Source organism: Otolemur garnettii, unplaced genomic scaffold (assembly GCF_000181295.1).
Source record: "Otolemur garnettii isolate 467f Iridium unplaced genomic scaffold, OtoGar3 scaffold00238, whole genome shotgun sequence".
Taxonomy (NCBI): domain Eukaryota; kingdom Metazoa; phylum Chordata; class Mammalia; order Primates; family Galagidae; genus Otolemur; species Otolemur garnettii.
In genome coordinates this window covers 1,394,271-1,412,983 of record NW_003852633.1, presented here as the reverse complement: position 1 = coordinate 1,412,983, position 18,713 = coordinate 1,394,271, and positions in this window count along the sequence as shown.

Here is an 18,713-nt window from a genome sequence, read left to right as displayed (position 1 = left end):
GCAACTGTGTTTTATTCCAGGGACCAAAGCTGTTATCACGTATTGGGTAAGGGTAGCAACAAGAAAGGAAGCAGATTAAGTTGAGAAGGATCTTTTGGAACCAAATGCATGTTCTCAGAGAGGGTGGGTACCTTTTCGGTGCCTGTACCTCTCCACTGATGGAAGAGGAGTAAACAGTGGGCAGATGGAAGAGGTGTGAGGTTCCACTATCACCCCCCTTCCTCCCAACCTGCTCCTGAACCCAAATTGTGCCCAATTCACCACTTTTCCTGTCTAAAAGTACAAGATGAGAGTTAGCATAGTTTTGTATATACAGCCCATTTTGCACATTCATTATATCCTAAAGCCTTAATTATGTGATGCTGTTATTTTATTAGAGTACAGATTTCCTTGATTTAGGTCTGGAGTTAACCTCTGTTATTTTATGGCTTAAGAAGCAAGGTGAAGAAGTCTGAGATCTGGCAAAGAGTTAGGGCTTTGAAGGTGAGTAATAGCTTCATAAAGACTGAATTAAGAAAACAGATGTATATTTCAACATGGGTTTTGGCGGGAACACTCAAACTATAGAACTGCTAGACTATGAGCTTGACTTCAAAAACCATCTTCATCTCTGATTCCTGCATGTGCAGGACCTGACATGGGAGGAAGTGAGCAATCATTGGACCACAAAGTCCTGTAAATATTTCTAGCATCTAACCAGAAGCAGACAGTTCCTATTTGCACTTGACTTACTGCCTGATGGGTGACAAACCCATAAATATGTGTCTGGCACATATGTAGTGGTCAATGAATGTTTATTGGATTAAAATTAATTTGCCAAATTGTTATCACCATACTAACATTATTTTTCTTGCTTAGAATGCCTACTCTGTCCTCTCCTAAATAAACCCCATTTTTCAGGCCAAAATTCGGCTTAACTTTTCTAGAATGGCTTTCCTACTCCCAAACTCACTGAGTTAGAATTATAGTATTTTGGAATATGAGTCACCATAGAGAACATTGACCCAGTCCTGTCATGAGACCTGGTACAACTATTCTATCCTGCACCCCAAAGCCCCTCATGACTCTGTAGCCTGTACTGATCCAGCCTGGGAGGGCCACTCTGTCCCCCTAGGGGTTAATGGCAAGCCAACCTGGGTATCCTAGTCTGCATTTTTGCCTTAAGGAACAAAATCTGCATGTAAAGAAAACACTGACTGGAACCATCTGCCCTCCCCTATGAAAAAAAGAAAAAAAGAAAAAGAAAGAAAGAAAACAGATGTACTTAGGAAGCTTTGCCCAGATCTGAGAAATATGAGAAGTGTTGCCTCTCAGCTGCTTTTTTCCTGCTTTATTATCTGTCACTGTAGGGACTGAGCTCTTTAATAATAGGACTTTGTAAAAATTGCCTGCTCAACTCTCAGCAACCCTGGCTTGTAAAACTCTGGGGTGTTAGGGTTGGACACAGGTGTTGGGGGATCCTGAAGCAGATATTGAGCAATCAAGGTATAAAATGTTTACTGAGATGACATCTGAAGTTTCTCATGATTTTAAGGATGACTTTGGTGGCAGGAAAATAGAAATATATTATGAACACTATAAGCTACTGTCTATCTTGCCAGATATATTGCTCTGTTCAGGCTTCTAAACCTGAGACACTATTACTTAATAATGTGTGTGCCCCAGATCCTCAAATCTTAGTTCCTGGTTTGGTGTAAAGAATTAGAGTTGTAGAATTGAAGTTGTCGCTTTAGGGAAATTGTTGCAATTGTCTTAAAGCAGCATCAGGTATCAGATGGTCCTGTATGCTCTCAGGACACCTCCAGGGCTTACACACGCATTGGTGCACTGTGGAACCTTCTGCTTTTCTAGTCCTCTCATGGTGACCACTGTCGGACCACCTCTTGCCTCTTCATGACATAAAACTACCCAGCTCACTGATCTCAGTCTCCATGTCTTGTCACTGCATGATCAAAAATGAACACGACTTCACTTCACACTGCCATATCCTTCTCACCTCTTACCTATCTTATTGCGTCTGTTGGCTACTGAGGGCAGCTATGATCCATGGCATCCTTAGGGTCAGTGCCAGCTGAATGGAAAACACATTATGCATTATGATGAAGGATGTTTAATGAAAGGGAGAATGAAACATCACCAGAGCATAAGGTATCATGGAAAAAAAATAAAACATCATATTAAATGAAATGAAAAAAAAAAAAAGAAACATTTTCCACAATTTAATCCTTGAATCAAATTGATGCTGCATTTTCCTGAGGGGTGAGGTCAACACTTGGAGAGCCCAGATGCTTTAGAAAGGCTAAATGGAAAGAACAGTGATCTCTAAGGGGGAGGGAAAAAGAAAAACAGAAATGTGTTTCCTGTCTGTGGCTCTCTTCCATCCAGGTCCCCAACGCCCTGAAGGGGGTTCTGCCTGAAGCCTGCAGTATCATTGGGAGGATGTGCTGTTTTGTTTGTTTATTAAAACAAAGAAAAATATTTTGTGCTCTTGACCAGGGTAGGCAGTCTTGTGAATGGAGGCGTCCAGTCATGGGCATACAGGCTGGCATAGGAGGCTGCCCCTGTGGGGTGCTCTGTCCTGGGACCTCACCTGCTTCTTGGACATCTCAGGGAATTCATTCCTCCTATGCCCTCCTGGTGGCGGGTACATGGGGAGGGACTATTTAGATCTTACCAGACTTGGCAATATCCCACCAGCCCTCTCGCCACACCAAGCACCAATGTCCAGGGTGCGGGGAAACTCAATTTCCTGTCATTTCTTTGTAAAGGCCGGTCCTGACACATACATCCTTCTTTCTTTCTTCACCTGAATGTAATTAACTAACTGTGCGTGGAGCTCTGGAGCCATCCATGGGCTTCTCCATGTGGGTTTCAAGTCAGTGAACTTGGGGTTCTGCTTCAGGTCATAGCCAAGTGTCTCCTGTTGGAGCAACCTTCTTGCAGGTAACACAAACTAAATGAATAGATTGAGTTTTAAATATTTAGATGTTTAAATATGAACATTATAGGTATTTTATATTAACAGTATATTAGGGTACTATTATATATTAATATGCACACTATTAATATATTACTAATGTAATAATACTAATGTTAATACAAATATTTAAAATGTTTTAAAAAACACATTATTTGAAAGTTATATGCATAATTTAAATAGAAATATAGGACAAAATATAAAAGCAGCTCTCTGAAATCTCTGGAGAACAGAAGCAGGCAGATGCTTGCTTTTTAGATTATGGCTCCAGGTGAGTTTACCCTTGTTTTATGATTTTTAGCCCTAGGGAAGTCCCAAGTCCCCTCCATGAAGGACTGCTCAAATTCCAAAGACTTAAGAAATAAGGGGAGTGTTCAGCCTCAGGAGAGAGTCAGAGAAGGGACTGTGGGTTTTTATATACTCTGCCCAATTCCTTGGCAGCCCTTGAAACACACACACATGACAGGTTCCAAGCAACCCACCTGAGACTGAAAGAGACTTCAGTTCCCACCAGCTGCAGTGGAAACAGTTTGAAGATTCTGTTCAGCCAAGTTAACTGCCTCTATCTATTTTTGTGTCTACACACACAGACACACACAAGGACACAGAACATACCACAACAGAACAACATGCCATAATCAAGATTGTTTATCATGTGTCACTCAAAATGTCCAGAACATCGTTCAAAATTGTTCAACACATGAAGAACTAGGAATTTGGGATGCATGCTCATGAGCAAAGACAATAAACAGGGAAACAACAAACCTTGACTGAGGATATGATGTTTGGAATGACTAGGAGGCTGATTTCCGCAGTCATAACTTAAAGGCTTGAAGAGTAGCTTCAGGCAACCTGAAAAACAAAGCATGACCCCAGGTGTGAAGATTTTGGGTGCAGAGTGTGCATTTTGCTGCTGTTAGCCCCAACTCTCATTCAGGGCATTTGATCTCTAGAAGCCCTGCCCAGCTGGGGTCTCTGATGAGATGCTTAAAATACATGATTGCATGAAGTGACCAAGTAGAAACCAGAATGTTTTAAATTATGCCTGTCTGAAAAAAAAAATTATAGATGTATTATATAGTATATGTATATACTATATAATATGTATATACATATGTATATATGTAATATATATACTATATTATATAGTATCCAGTACTGAACCTGGTGATAAAGAACAGGAAGGGGATATGGTCATCGCCGATGGGATGGGGCAAAGACCAGACTAGAGTGAGCTCTCTGGTCTGGGAGGGGTCTTTGTCAGCCCTGTATTTTCTTGATGCAGCACTGAGGATCTTACCTTTTCCTCAGTTTCTTTCATATATTTTGGGCTGGCCAGTAGAGGATGATAGTGTGAGGTTATGATTATATGATGATAATGGTGAGGCATGTGTGTGTGTGTGTGTGTCTGTCTGTCTGTATGTATGTGTGTGTGTTTAAGCTCATGGTTCCTAAGTAATTTTTTTGGTTTCTTCTTTTGGTTTACTTTACTTTTAATTTATTAATTTTCTTTTTGGTTTTAAGAAAACTATAGAAGATTGTAGTCTAAGGGTATACTAAATTTTCACAAGGTGAACACAGCCAGGTACTTAACACTCAGCTTCAGAAAAAACAAAAACAAAAACAAAAACAAAAACACATTGCCAGCATCCCAGAAGCCTTTTTCTCTCTCTTTGTCCTTCCCCAATTATGCCACAGGGTGTTTTTAATGTGTCACCAACAGAGACAGACTTTTACAGAGCCAAAGACTTTGTCATAGCCAAACTGCATTTCTATTCAGTGGATACCCTAACTAAACAGACTGGGAAGGGATACAGATTAGAGTCCTGGATATGCCTAGAAAGCAAGGGTAGCAGCTTCTTTTGATAAGGGTATTTAAAAATATATTTTATTTACTTATTTACTTATTGAGATATAGTCTCAGTCTTTTGCCCATGCTAGAGCCATGGGTAGGGTATCCGCCTAGCTCACAGCCAACTCAAACTCCTGGGTTTAAACAACTCCTGCCTCAGCCTTCCAAGTAGCTGGGACTATAGGCACCCACCTCCATGCCTGGCAATTTTTCTATTTTTCATAGAGCTGGGGTCTTGTATTTGTTCAGGCTGCTTTCCAACTTCTGTGGTTCAAATCAAGGGATCCTCCCACTTCACTCTCCCAGAATGGTAGGATTATAGATGTTAGCCACTGCACTTGGCTATAAGGGGATATTTAAGGGTGAGGGACAAGAAGATTCTGGTAGGCTGAATGACAAGAACAACATCCCCTTCCCCCCCCCCCAAAAAAAAATCCAATATCTGCACCTGGTCATCTATATATATTCTCCTGAGACCACCAGAGGCCCTGACTGAGTGTGTCATTAGGACATGGATCTGGGGTGAGGGGCCAGGAGAGGAAGGTATACTATGGGCGGGTGTCAAACTCAGCCAGGCATAATCCAGGATGTTCTAATTGCATCTGTCTGAGGAAATCTGGCCTGCAGAGCTATTTTCCTGTATGTTTCTCTCCCCTTCAGCAAAGCTCACACCACGCATCCAGAAAGAGAAAGTTGCCAAGGGGAGCAGAGAGGAGAGTACTCTCTCCCCACCCTTTCAACCCTGGTCCTAGCCCCCCGCCTCCTTAGTGCAGAGAGCAGGCCTGGTGGAGCCTGCGCAGTCTCAGTCGCCTTGGTGCAATGCAGAGGTCTCCTCTGCGCCTGCGCCCAGTCCTGGAGGGGGTACTCAGGGGGGCTCCAGAGGTGGATTATTCCATCTGCTGTTTTCCCGCTGCCTGCCTCCTACCCCTCCCTTGAGCTCATGGTGGCTAATTCATTTTCTGGTTCTTACATACAGACGTACATGTGGTTCCTGCTAATTAACCTCAATATGCCCACAAGAAGCCTGCCCTAATATTACTGAGTTAGAGTCCTTAATGGGCTCAGAGGGGGACTCAGATAGAGGAAGATTTGCAGTAGGGAACGAAAAAGAAGCTGGGGTTTGACAAGGAGTGAATGATGAACTCAAAGGGGAGTATGACTTCATTCAGTACGTATTTTAAAAATGGGAGAGCCTTGAGAAGTGCAGGGAAAAGAGGCTGAAAGGCCTAGCTAAAGAGGTCTGAAGGGCCAGGAGCCTTCAGCAGTGTGGGCAGGACAATGGGAGGCTTCTTGGAGGGCAAAGGGCTGCTGCCTGGCTAAGCCAGAGGAACAGTGACATGCGTCCCTTGGGTTTAATAGCATAAAATTCTGCAGAGACCTAAGCAAGAATCTTTGGCTAGAGGGATAAGAACAGGAATCCCCTTAAAGCAAGCTGGAAAGAGAAGGCTCTGTGATCATAGGAAAATAATGTCTCTCCTCTTACACCACATTGCCCCCTGAGCAGTAATAGAGAAAGTCATTTGCAACTCAGATTCCTGTTAAAAAGCAGCAGCAATAACAACAAAATCTTACCATGATGGAACATTCTCCTACCCCATTCCTAACCCCAAGCTATCCTGAGGGAGCACATGGTAACCTATGACATATTTCAGTGGCTCTAAAAGATATAAAAGACATAAAAGTCATACCATCTCAGGCTCTATTCTTATCCTGGCCAGCTGCCAAGAGTGGGCTTCCTGTGGGGACAGGTCCATCTGGAAGCCTAAATGCACAGTAGTAGCTAAGTAGACACGTCTATGTTTGTGTGGGACAGAGAGATGACAGAATCACTGGCAACTAATGGCATGGTGACCCTCATACTTGTTCATTAATTGTTTGGTGAAGAGTTATTTGATGAGGGTGAACATAAAACTATTTTGTGTTAGAAAAAAATGCATTTCCATCTTTACTGTGTAATAGAAGGATTGCATTTCTCATATTTTTATATGTCTTCCTCTGTGTTCTGAATATTCTGCAACTTTTTCTCAAAATATTCACTTCACAAATGTTCTAATAGTTATAACTTGTAACTGACTCCAACTCCCTGCTGATAAAGGTAACAAAATGTTTCTTATTTATCTGCCATACTTAATTTCTCCACAGTGCTTTTGCTAAGAATTTTGTTTGAATTTTAGACTATTAGGGCACACACACATTTTGGTTGCATAATTTGTTTTTTTACAGATTTTGTACTAAGTTATAAGAATGCCCTTCACTCAGATAGAGTACGTACTGCACCCATTAGGTGTGAATTTACCCATCCCCTTCTCCCCTAACCCAAACCTGCCTGATTTTCTTTGAGTTTTAGAACTCAAACCTACATAGGTACACTTAGGTGTTGTTCAGTTAGCTCCAACTTAGTATTGAGTACAGGTGATGTTTACTTCCCAATTCTTCTGATGCTTCATTTAGAAAATGTTCTCCAGTTCTACCCAGGTTGTCACAAAAGATACTAGATCACAACACTTTTTCACAATCACACAAAATAATTAAATATTTTAAAATAAAATTATTTCTATTGAATTTCAGCTTCCTTGTGACCCTAACCTCTGGAAAATGTCTACTGTGTCCACTGGTCAGTATTGTATGCTCGGGTACATTGTCTTAAAACAGCAACATGGAAATATGAATTGCTGGTAAGTGTATTAAAATCTATTTCATATTGCTGTCACTTTTCATATAATTTGTTCTTTTTCCCATTGATTTATTAGCCTTTTCTCTTAATTTGTAGAGGTCCTTCATATAAACTAGTTGTAGATGTTGCAAATATCTCCACCAAGCCTGTGGCTTGTCTTTTCACCTTTTTATTTTTTTACACGTTACCTTTTACTGATTTTAGACCACTGAGATTTATTTTTATAAATGATCTAAGACAGAGATTTAGCTACAATTTTCGCCAACTATATTCTAGCCAAGGGTTGCAGCATAATATTTTTAATGCTTCAACTTTATCCTATTTAGAATGTTCCAATTCGTTTGAATAAATTATTCCTATGTACATTTAGATGAAACACAAATCTAAATCGTTTTTCTCTGAACTCATCATTCATATTTATAGTTTTTCCAAAAGAATTAACTAGAAAAAATCTAAATCAGGGTCTTTGCTGAGACCAGTACTTGAAAGGTCTCCTCAAAACAACCATTTGTGACAGATTTTTTTTCCCATTTAAAAACAGCTAAACTCAGGTTAGTTAAAATTTGAGAGAATATTTTTCCGACTGATCATTCTTGTCGTCTTCAGTTTATTTTTTTTCCAATGCAAAAATGCAACCATTGTCCAGCATTCATTTAGCAAACCTTTCCTAGGAGCTGCCCCTTTGAACTTACAGAGTCCAACCTGAAAATTTTTTTATATCAGACTTGTTATGTATCGAGATTATTTCCCCAAATGTGTTACTGCTGAATGGGATCCTGGGTCGGAGAAATGGTAAATTAAGGCAGAACACTTCAGGATCCCAAGGTGAGGTCTTTCCTGTGGTCAACCTGGGGGTGTCCCCAACAATCCCGCCTTGGCAATTGAATCCTCCCACACATGCCTATGAGCAATGGCACCAATATCCCTTTCTTGAAGTAGAGGACTGAATCCCAAATGTATTGGAAATGGCAGCTTTAAATTGATTTTCATTCCCGTTTGAGTTATCTTTCTTGTGACAGTCTTTTCCAGTCGGGTTACAGCGCCATCTAGCATTCAGAACCGGGAGTGCGGTGGGGGAGAAGCAAACTGCTTTCCAAAGGCCCTGGGAGCTGCCGGGAAGAGGTGCTGAATTGGGTTTGGTGTGGCGACAGAACATACTCAGCAACTCAGCATCTCAGCATAGGTGCACAGGGGTGGTGGGTGGAGCAGGATTTTAAAAAGACAGGAAAGTAGTTGCTGCAAACATTAATCTAGGACTGTTTACAGTTTTTAATGAGAGTCATTCATTTTACTTAAAGATTGTGATCCTTGATTCAAATTAACCAGCACCTACAAAAGGGTGGATGCCTCCACAGATATAACCCTAAGCCCTCGCAAAAATGCCTAAGTTGCTTTTAAATTATTTTTGAAATTTAAAATTGTTCTTACTTTGTAAAATGCCACATTGTTGGCCTATGTCACCATTACAGATCTTTCATTCTTTTATCATTTCTATGTTATATAGTGTCACATATAACTTATTCTGTTGTTAGCAATCTATTTATAGATAATTACATAATATTTTCACTATCACAAACAATGATGAGGTAGACATATACTTGTTCTCTCTCTCTTTTTAAATCTATCTATGGAAAAATGAATTGGTTAGTTCTCATGGTAAACATATTTCACGTGTTCAAGCAATTAAAAATCATTTCTTTCATACGAGCCTCTGAGACCACATGAACAGAACCAAGGCTCCTAGGTAGCCTTGTATTAATCTCAAAAAGGGAACTAAGACTCCTGCCAGTCTGGTTGCTCAGTCTAGGCAGCTAATCCCTAGAAGCCCTTGTTGGCTGTGGGACAGCAATGGACATCTGAGGACAGGCTATGTGATTCAGACATGTAGAGACTGAAATATTCAAACTGAGGTTACCTCTTGTGAAACTGAGGCCTCCCAGGGAGAACAAGTCCCATGCCCAATTGTGTACACATTTTTTTCTAGGAGAACAAGTTTGGTGATCCTGGTGTGGGAAGGTTTACTGCAGCGGGATGGAGAAAGCAGCAGTAACAGTGCACCTTCCTATTCCCAAGCTGTATTTCTGGTGCCTGCACACACTTGTTGATTCCCTACAGAGTCTTCATTGTGATGACATTATCCTAATTTTTCACAACCCAGAAGGAGTTTGGGAAAATTGTTTCTGAGCCTAAGATATTGTTATGCTACTTTTCTCTTTTACAGTCAGTTTCTCCCACTCAACTCATAGCTCCTAAATTGTCATTTCATCTTAAGTTTTTTAACCCAGAGATGTAACTATTCATTAATTAATTTATTTAACAAAATCTTATTAAATTCTCACTGTATATGAAGAACTATCTTATGATTGTTGGGTACATGATTGTGCAAAAGAAAGCTACCTGCTATGATGGAGTTTATGATGAGAATTTATACTACTACACATTTATACATTATGTCTCTTAAATTAGATAGTAGGTAAAAACCTGGTAAGTACAGTGAACAAAAAGAAAATTGCATAACGGTAAGATAAATAGAGAGCATTTGATGCCACTGGTGTCAAAAGTAAACAGGGTGTTGGGACATGACTCAGTTGAAGAGAGAAAAGATTTCATGGAAGTGAAAGAGTTAATCGACAGAAGTTGAGTGGGGGAAGTCCTAGGCAGAGGGCAAAAGTCTTACTAGGGAGCTCATATGTCAGGGAAAAGGCATGGGGACCAGCATGGCTGCAGTGCAGGGGGTCATTCAGTGTGCAGAGCACAGCTGAGCACTGTGGCTTCCGCTCTGAGCTCAATTAAGAAGCCACCGCAGGAGTTTGAACTGAGAAGGTTGGACTCATTCAGCTGCATCAATTATATGAGTCCTGGGAGAGCGACAAGGGGGGAAGAAGGGAGGTATTTTCAGGGGCTAGTACATATGCTGAACGGAGAGGTGGGAGGGGGGCTCTGGCCAGGTTTCAGCTGTGTGTCAGTCACTCAGTCTGATGAAACTATGTGGTCCTAAGTCCTGATCCCCAGTACAGGGTGAATCTATGGATGGTCTCTGTAATGTCTGAGTAAGAAAAATGCTATGCCTTAGCAAGAACTGAACTGATGTGGGAAATAAGAGCTTTGCTGTGTTATTCCATATGTCTGTTGCCCAGAGAAGTTTTATGTAGCTGGGGCTCTCAGGTAGGATGCTAAAGATGTGTTTGTAACATGACCAGGGTGAAACCAGAATGTTTAAACATGATCTTATCTGGGAAATGTGGTTCTTAGCCTGAGAAGACAGAGGGAACAGTAGGTAGTGACTTACAGGCAGACTAGGGGAAAGGCCAGCAGGCACACATCAGCTCTTTGCTTCTCCATTCCTGCTTCAAACCTCCGGTTCTGAATTGCATCTTCTCCCCTCAACAGGATCATAAAGTAACCAGGACCTCTCTCTGTTCTGGTATTTTTATTTTTTTCAGTTTTTGGCCAGGGTGGGTTTGAAACTGTCACTGCTGGTGTAAGGGGCCAGCGCCTTACTCCTTTGAGCCACAGACACCGTCTGCGTTCTGGTATTGCTTTCTCGTACCCACCTGTGAGATATCAGAAGCAGCACAGAGTCCAGTTTCGGGTGTATAAAGTTTAAGAAATGATACCTATAACCCATGACTTAAAAAGCATAATAGACAAAGAAGTCAGTTGCAGGACCCTAAATGACACCCAAAGGCTACAAGAGATGAAGAGCTTTGAAGAATTCAGAGTGAAGTGCGCATCACAGTCTAAGAAAGCTCTAATGTCAGAAATGATATGCTTGTCTGACTTCAGCCCACTGTTAGCATATGTCCCTGTTCTAAACTCTGTCCCTTAAAAACAGGGACAGGTGCCTAGGTTATGTCTCGGCAACACAGAACTTTTAAGCTACATTTTCCTGCAGATACTGGTCTCCCAGGGCCACCATTTTGTAGGCCTTCATCCCTCAGGCTACCTCTAACGTCAATCACCTGGAAAGGGAGGTGGGTGGAGACCAGCTCATAGCCCAAAGGTAGGGCGGCCTCCTGGAGCACGCACCCTCTTCCTACTGCGCTACGGGGGTCTACTCGATCAAGGATAAGGGTTTCTTGGAGCATGCGTGGTCTGGACACACTGAAGGGTCTGGCTTCGCTGCGGGAGGGAGCTTCCCCAACCTGAGCACTCTTCATACAGCATTGCAGAGCTTGCTTTGCGACTGCCCCCACTTAGCACTTTCCAGAAGGGGTGGAGGGAGAACTGGAGGGGGCGACGGCCTGTCATTCTCTCCCTCAGCTCCTCCCTTGGCTGGAGCTCACAGTACACAAGTGTCCTTACGGATTTGTTACTGTTACTGCGCCGACAGGCGGCAGCCAAACAACATGCGGGTCGCTCCTTTCTGTTTTCTCCTAACATGGAACTGGGATGTTTGTTAGGACTTGAAAATATGTCGTGCGGGTTACCAAAGTAGAATTAGAGTCAAATAACAGACCCTAATTTTGGAAAGAGAGCAGCTGCACGAAAGCAGTTTGGGCAGACTGACAGGCTCGAGGTGAGCTGTCCCAAAGAAGTCTCACCTCAGCCTCGGAGCGCTGCGACCCTGGAGCTGCTCTCTCCCTGGGGCTCTGTCCCCTGCGCCGTGGTGGCGGAGAGACCGTGTTAGAAATGCAGATTCTTAGCCCACTCCCCTGTGAGCGACCAGAAACTAAGGGAATGGGTCTTCTGGGGGGCTTTGCTGCACGTTCAGCTAGACACTGGGGCAGCGTACAGACAGCTTCTGGTGGAAACAGTCCAAAGAAAATGAGGAACTTTTCATTGTTATGTGATGCAAATTAGCTTCCAGGATCTCACTATGAGCAGTCTTCCCTCCATGCCGGCCTAAATCCTGTCATTTCTAGGAGAGAATAGTGGCAGAATAGGGACAAGTTACCAGCCCCTGAATTGATCTGGGTCTTCCGGAAGCCTGTGTGTTATTGGTGCAAAATAGCACCCTCTCTGTGCCTGTGCCTCTTACAGGTATGTTTTAGGTGAGGATTCTAAGGAAAGATATTTGAAGGCCTCTTAACTGTACGTTCTTCTGAGATACTAATGGAAAATATCCCCCACCCTTTTTTTCTGGTCATTTAGCTTAAAGACTTTTTTTCTGGTCATTTAGCCTAAATATGTCACCACACATTTGGTTCAATTTTTCCTCCAGATACCTGTTTATAAATCACTGTGGGGTGCAGGTTTTTTGGTGGCTATATGTGTTCAGGGAATCTGTGGTGAAATAAGTAATAATATGACCAAGGACAAGTTAGAGGCTCCAAGGTAACGACTCCATATCCACGAAGGGTAGGGAAAAGCAATCACTTGGAAATGCAGGCACGTTTCTTAAATTGGTCTCAGATATTTTGTGCCCTATTAAGAAAACAAAAGTAGGTGAGAATGTAAGCAGTCTTAAAGTGTTCTTCCCAGTGTGTGTAACAGATGCTTATTTTGTCCAAGGCACTCTCATGCCCACGGGTTATTAACTGGTCTATATAAATAAGAAGAAATTCAGAGGTCCTGTGTGCTCAGAGGTAATCTTCTCAGGAATGGGAGTTGCTTTTGTTTTGTTTCTGTTAATCATATGTACCTGTGCTCTGATGTCAGCATAATTTGTAGGCATCCTGTATGTGCCTAGTAAGGCATCCTCCTAGTCCAGTGCTCCCTAGAGCTGGCAACACTGTCCCCAAATCTCAGCTCCTCTCACCACAAAGCCTTTCTCTCCATTAGATGTTGCCCTGTCTCTGGGAACAGATAAAACAGTGAGCCCAGATCCTTTCTGCTTTCCCAAGCCTATGGTGTTTTTGTTTGTTTGTTTGTTTGTTTTCGGTATTTCTGCCCTCAGCCCAGGAAACTCTCATTCTGGTTGGGTGGATGAAGTTACTTAATTTTCTTCTCTGGGGTATTTTGCTTTACTATCACATCTTCTATGCTGTCTAGGGTGTGGAGTTTTGGAAAGAGAAGCTTGGAAGACATGGAGGGCTTTACAGCATTTAGCCATAGTGAAGCCCCCAGTGATTCATGAGCAGAGTTATGACTATCTCCTCAAATGGAGGGAAATGAAGAGGAAAGAATAAGGGGAATAAAATTGATTAGTATGAGAAAGTATTTTCCTGCTCCATTATCAGGCATTTTTTAAGTGGTCCTAGAAAGAGATGATAGTTGTCTGAATTATTTTTGTGAGGAAAACTGCACAAATTAGTGTTATATTTTTCAAGGTAGATAGAATCTGACAGAGGAGAAGTTGGTGGAGTTAGCAAGAAATATGAAGTATAACCTAGGTGTTTGACCTAAGCTGCTCACATAAGGGCAATGAAATGCCATTTACTGAGATACAAACAGTGGAGCAGGGGGTAGCTTTGGAGAAGAAGGAAAAAAGAAAAGAACTCAGTTTCTGACTTTTGATGTATGGAAGAAATATTTGAAAATTCTTGTGGGGTTCAAGTTAGCTATCAGTCAAGTGTGTGTGTAGCTCAAAAGAAATGCAGGCTAGAGATTAAAAAAAAAAAAAAAGAAAAAAGAAAAAAAGACAGGATTTATTTGCATGCCTATTGTATTTAAAGCCATGATGTAGGCTCGGCACCTATAGCTCAACCGGCTAAGGCGCCAGCCATGTACACCTAAGGTGGCGGGTTCGAATCCCCAGCCCGGACCCGCCAAACAACAATGACGGCTGCAACCAAAAAATAGCCGGGCGTTGTGGCGGGCGCCTGTAGTCCCAGCTACTTGGGAGGCGGAGGCAGGAGACTCGCTTGAGCCCAGGAGTTGGAGGTTGCTGTGAGCTGTAATGCCACGGCACTCTGCCCAGGGGGACAGCTTGGGGCTCTGTCTCAAAAAAAAAAAAAAAAAAAAAAGCCATGATGTAGGAACTAGAGTTCTCCATGCCACAAGGCTTAAAACAATAACAATTCATTATTTTAATTATTTGTGCTTGCTTGAGAGAGTGCATGAGAAATAGCTTTATTTTCCAACAAAGCACATTCTGGTTTCTCTGGGTTCTTTTAAATTTTGCGAATACACTGAGCAATTATGTCTTCATCTTATCTGTTTCTTTTGTTGTGCCTTGGTAACTATCAATAAAAGAAACTGATTGACACTTTAAACATTCTACCTGGAAATCACCTTTTGTGGGTCTACAAAATCATAAGTAGATCTGTCAATTTACCACCATTGACTGTTTTTACCAATTTCCCATTTTCTAGCCTCCACCCACAGATATGCTCACTTTCCCATAGTTTTTCCTGACAGTTCCTGATAGCAGTTTGTGTCTGCTTCTCCATTTCCAAGCCAGTGCCATATTTTTATTTGGTTAGAGCCGAACCCTGTTTCCAGGTGCCTGTGTAACAGATAGTTGAGTTGCATATCAAATTACCCCTCCAAATCAGTGAATAAAACATTTACTATTTCTTTTTTTTCTTTTTAACATTTACTATTTCTAATGATTCTGTAGGTTAGCTTAGTAGTTCTTCTGATCTGTGCCAGTTTATCTGTGCCTAGATGGTTTAGGATGGTCTCATTTTAGTTAGTGGCAGCTTAGACAACAACAAGGATAATTTAGAGGTAGATGTTTTATCACTGAGCAGACTTAAGTTTCCTTCATAGAACCACAGAGTTTAAAAGCAGCAAGAGAATGCAAGCCCTAATGTGCAAGTACTATTTTTCTGCATGGTTATGTCACATTAGCTATTGTCCCATTGGCCAACCAATGAACATGGCTGGGTCTAGGTTCAGTGCAGAAGGGAACAATCTGATGGATTGCATACAGGGAGTAGAGTTATTGCAGCCAAATGTTACTCCACACATAAGAATGGATTAATGAAAAGGCTATCACCATGGCAAAGGATTCCAGTGTCTTGGGGGTTTAAACAGAGGAAACCAATATACTAGACCAACACTACTCACAGAGTTCAATGAATAACAAGGAAAATGGAGACTCAGAAACAGAGAGGAAGCTGTTTTAAAAGGGAGGAGCCTTAGAAACACTTGAATGTGGAGTGGTTAAATAAGATGCATAATGCTAAATGTTTGCCAAATTTAGCAGCATGAAAGTCCATAAGGATGTTTTAAAGATATACTATAATGGAGTCAAGGGAAAAGTTCATCCATTACAGATGCCAATGTAAATAATGTCTGTAGAATGATCCATTATTGTTCAATTTGCATAGACTTTCCTGTGTAGGACAGAGATTTTTTTTTTATTCTGACTCAAAATCATTCCAAATATTTCTAACATAACATCTATTCCTGATTCATGGCAGTCAGAAGTACATGATAATCTCCAATATATTTCTATGGCTTTAAAAGACGTGCCAGGCTCTATTCCTGTCCTGGCCAGAATCCTGGTGATAGAGTTGGTAGATGGATGGGTCCAGCTGAGAGCTCTGACATCAAACACCTGAGATAGATATCTATGTTTAGAGTAAGGAAACCAGGAATAAGATAATGACCCTTCAAAGCATTTTTCAAATTTTTGTCGATGATTGAGGTAATGAAAACAATGAAAATATTATAAATAAAATAAAACTTGTTCATTTTTTTTTCATTTGAGAATCAGAAACTTGTTATCCTCTCTGAACATTCCAAAACATACTAACTATTTGTAGTACCCATTCGTTTTGCAAATATTTCATCAGACATAACTGGAATTATTCAGCCATACCAGTTAATCACTGTGGTAACTTAGTTTATCATTGATCTTGGCCTTATTTTCACATTTCTGGAGTATTCCCTTTCAATGTTTATGATTTTATTAAATGGAATCTTTAAATGCACATATAAAATAAATTTAAATATGGAACATAAAAGTAATCATCTGCTTCCAGTAGTTATTTGATTCTAGAATTCCAGATGGTTGTTTGCTTGCTAAGAAATTATCATAGGCATTATAGGCAATGTTAAAAATTTAGCACTCTGGAAGGCAGAGGCAGGTGGATTTCTTGATCTCAGGAGTTCAAGACCAACCTGAGCAAGAACAAGATCCTGTCTCTTCTAAAAATAGAAATAAACTAGCCAGGTATGTGATCCCAGCTACCTGGGAGGCTGAAGCAAGAGGATTGCTCAAGTCCAAGAGTTTGAGGTTGCTGTGAGATGCTCAGCCCAAGAATTTGAGGTTCCTGGCAGACAAGGTGACAGAGAGACTCTAGTGAAGGAAAAAAAAAAAAAAAAAAAAAAAAGAAAACATAAAAAGAAAGAAAGGAAGAAATGATTAAAGAAAGAAAGAGCGAAAGAAAATTGATGTGTTGATTGACACTCTCCTGATTAATATAGAGCACCTGCTTTTCACTCCTTTGACCTTAACTATAAATTAACATTTTGAAATTGTTATTTTAATCAGAAAAGTACAGTATATTTTAATTTTTCTTACTTCTCCATAAGGTTATTCAGATTTTCATAGACTTTTTTTGAAATTTGTATTTTATCTTCTGTGAATTAACTATTGGATGTAAATTACTCATGTTCCTTTATTGGGGAGAATTGGGCATTACTCTGTCTTTTGTAGAAGTTCTTTATCTACATTCTAGGAAACAACCTTAGTCATTTATACATATTGCAAATATTTCATTCCAGTACATAGGTTTCCTCACTATTTTTAGACAATTTTCCATGTTCATTTAAACTCAGTTTTATAAATGTTCTGATAGAGAAGCAATTTTTACAGGACTGGATGAAATAGTAAATCATCCCAAAATTATATTTTGAAACTTTCTTACCACAATAATAATTTAAACTTAAATATGTTTCAAGACTAGGAGAAGAGGCTCCTATGCTCTTTTTACCCAGAGTCATCATTCACATGTTGTTTAAAATGTTTACATTGTGCTACAATAGATTTATAATTCTTATCTTTGCTTGTATTTAGAGACATGGACAGACCCAGGCTCCCTCACCCACACTTTTTCCCCACATCATTTGAAAATTAGATGAAGTATGTTCTTTTTTCCTTAAATATTGTAGATAGACTTTTTAGTAACACTGACATCTTCTTACATAACTATATTTCAGGTAATTAAGATCTATTGAATTTCTATTCTTTAAATTGACAGTCTATAGTCAAGTTTTGTCAGTTGTCCCAAGTAAGTTCTTTGTAGCTATTTCTCTCTGCCTCATTAAGATTCAAGATCACATGTTACATTTGATTTTCATGTTTCTTTAGACACCTTTCATCTAGAATAATTGCTCAGCACTTCTTGTGATTCTAGACTTCTATGTTTTTTGTTTTGTTTTGTTTTTTTGAGACAGAGCCTCAAGCTGTCCCCCTGGGTAGAGTGCCGTGGCATTACAGCTCACAGCAACCTCCAACTCCTGGGCTCAAGCGAGTCTCCTGCCTCAGCCTCCCAAGTAGCTGGGACCACAGGCACCCGCCACAACGCCCGGCTATTTTTTTGGTTGCAGCTGTCATTGTTGTTTGGCGGGTCCAGGCTGGGGATTCGAACCCGCCACCTTAGGTGTACATGGCTGGCGCCTTAGCTGGTTGAGCTATAGGCGCCAAGCCAACTTCTATGTTTTTGAAGTGTACAAGTCACTGATTTTATAAGTACCTTTCAATTTGTGTTTCTCTGCTGTTGTTCCTTGGTTAGACTTATGTTGCCCATTTTAAAAAGGATGCTATGGAAGTAATGCTGTGTCCTTCTCAGAGAATGTTCTCAAGAGGCACATGTTGTTGGTTTGTACCAATATGTGTGATGTTAACTTTGCTTACTTGGTTAAGAGAAAAGCTTAAGTTTCTCCACGATTAAAATTTTTCCTTTACAATTAATGAAAGAACTTCGTAGGGAGATCCTTTGTAATATTTTTGATCACTATTTAAGTACAAATTGATGACTCTGTAACTCCTTTATCATTCATTCTTCAGTTCTCTATTTAGCATTCTGCTGTTTTCCCTTCACCCTCATTCATTCATTCATTCATTCATATTGGTCTGGACTCATGATTCCCATTTTATCTATTTTTAAATTAAAATTTTTATAAATAGTTCTGAATTTACAGAAAAGCTGTGAAGATAGTACAAAGTGTTCCTATGTTCCTTCAGAGTTCCTACTGAAGATACTTCAAAAAGTTCGACACCTAGTTTCCCCACTGGTAACATTTTATGTATGTATGATGCATTTATTGCAGTGAAAGAACCACTATTGCCATGTCATTATTCACTAAAATCTGTACTTTGTTCAAGTTTCCCTAGTGCTCCCCTAGCATACTTTTTCTGTTCCAGGATCCCA